Below are 2,489 nucleotides of genomic sequence, written 5' to 3' on the forward strand. Positions count from 1 at the left end.
ACACTGATATGGATGTTATCTAGGTGTCTCCATGGGACAAGGTGAGCCTCGGGTCTTCCTATTCCACTGTCTTCCCCAGAAGTCTAGCACTTACCATTGTTGTAAATAAGCTGTTATTGACAGGTAGCATTTATACAGATAAAAACATACAAATTTTTACTGTGCCTCTTGAAGAATGTTCACAAAATTAACACACACACGACCATCACCCAGATAAAAAAGAATAGAACATTACCAGCACCCCAGAAGGCTCTTCATGCCCTTTCCTCGTCACAGCCATCCTAACTGGTGGGAATCACTATCCTGATTTCCAACATCATAGATTTGTTTTGCCTGTTTTGGAAGCTTATATGGGAAAATAATTCACCCATCTCTCTGGGCAAACTGAACTAGATACGTATTTGTACTAGATTCATGGTCTCAGTGAGGTGTCATTCAGGGCCAACGTAAAGGCAGCTGTAATGTACACAGCCATCCACTTTGGGCTAATGGCATAACCTGTAAACTAGTTCCATGCTTTTTCTTCCTCAACTAACTGGTGAGCCGGCGGAGTTAAAAGAGAGCTGACAGTTCATCAGGGGTAGGCACCACTCCCAGCCGCTCAAGCTAAACATTAAAAACCGCATCTCTGATCGTTTTACCCTTCTCAGTAAATCCCTACCTAATCTAGCGCTCTTGTCATTTATTCTCAAATTTTGTTCATATAAATTGGCAACATCTTGCAATCTTTTTGGTGTATATGTCCTCTCTTCGTAGGTCCATCCTTGTACACCTCCTCGTAGGACAGGGATTTGCAAATTCTGGATTGTGAGCACACGACTTGTTTTTGTAAATAAAGTTGATCAGAATACAACCATGCCCATTTTTTAAAAAACATATTGCCTCTATCTGCTTTTGCCCTATAACAGCAGTGTTGAGTAGTAGTGACAGAGACTATGTAGTCTGCAAGCCTAAAATATTTACTATTTAGCTTTTTTAAGGAAAAAAATTGCTAGCCCCTGTCCTATATTATGATGGGATGTGACTCTAGTACTATGTTTAGATGTCGTGAGAGATGGTAGAGGTGCATTTGAGGGGAATCAGAATCTGCTTTTGGTGAGAAAATTAAAGGATCTTCAAGCCTGGGAAGCTAGCCTCAGGTGGGAAGATGGACTAATTCCATTGGAAGGAAAGAATACAGATTTTCAGAAGTCTGCGTCATTGGAGTGCATACATATATCATCATTTCAGTATTCAAGATCCCACTTTTTTTTTTTAACTAATACCCGGAACTCTATAGAAGAGATTTGTCAAAGCTGTGACCATTATCTATACCATAATTCCGCAATTTTTAGTATGACAGTTTAAATCTGGTTTTGCTTTTGTCTTTGCACGTATCAACCCCTGAGACTACATGGGTTAGGACACTTTTTCAAGGGACTCCTAGAAGTTCTCTGGCTCTCTAACAATGCTTTGATCCAAGATTTTAAAGAAATGAGCTTGTTATTTTACTTCCGTGGGATCTCCAGTATGGGCTGAAGCAGCTAGCCCACAATACAGTTATTACCGTCCTCATTTCCACCTTAGTTTCTATTGCTTAAACTATGGGTTAATGATTTTTAATATTATTATTTTTCACTGAATTCCATGGATTACTAGTGTCAGTTTTTATTAGGAAGGTCATCCCTGATTATATGTGTAACCGGGAAAGAAAACCCGTTCTTCATGATGTTTAATTCTTAAGGACTTGTTTCTCGGAATCCATACTAACCTCAGACTCTTTATTAGTTAGGATTCAGACGGGAAGTCAGGGAACAAATATTTGACAAGAAGGGATTTAATACATGTACTTAGATACCCGAAAAATTGCAGGCAGACCTGCAAGGAGTGAAGGTCAGGGAGAATGTCTGTGAGCTTACAGAAAAGTAAAGATGATAGAATCACAGGAAGCTGTCACAGATGATATCAGTATTGAAACAGGAAATTCACAAAAGGGTTTCCTGGAAGCAAACCTTCTATCTGCTCTCTGCCTACAAGTCTACCTGCCAGTGCTGGTAAATAATGACTTCCTATCTCTTCTAGTCTTTACATGTCCTACAAGTGCCTTACATTGGCCAATTCTAAACTCCACCCCAGAAAGAGATTCTTGGGAATGTAATGAATATGCTTCCAAATTTTGCAGGAGAACTGATGATTCCTCCATCAATAAAGCACATCCAACTGCTAGGGAATATTAGAGGCAACAATGAGAGGAAAGCTTCTAAAGCATGCTCAGAAGCCTTTCAACTAACATGAAAAGATGAAGGAAATGGCCCTCACTTGATAGCAGACAATTCCCAAAATATGCCATGGGATGCTGGTGCTATGATGTGATTTGTCAATAAAGACTTTTACAACCAAATACATTTGGGAAAAAAATCCTAAAATGTTAATTCATTCTTGGAGAGTTACAGGATGTATAGTTATATTAAAGAATCCGAGAAAACCTGCAATTAAAAAAAACACACATT

The sequence above is a fragment of the Meles meles genome, chromosome 8, assembly GCF_922984935.1.
Source record: "Meles meles chromosome 8, mMelMel3.1 paternal haplotype, whole genome shotgun sequence".
NCBI lineage: Eukaryota > Metazoa > Chordata > Mammalia > Carnivora > Mustelidae > Meles > Meles meles.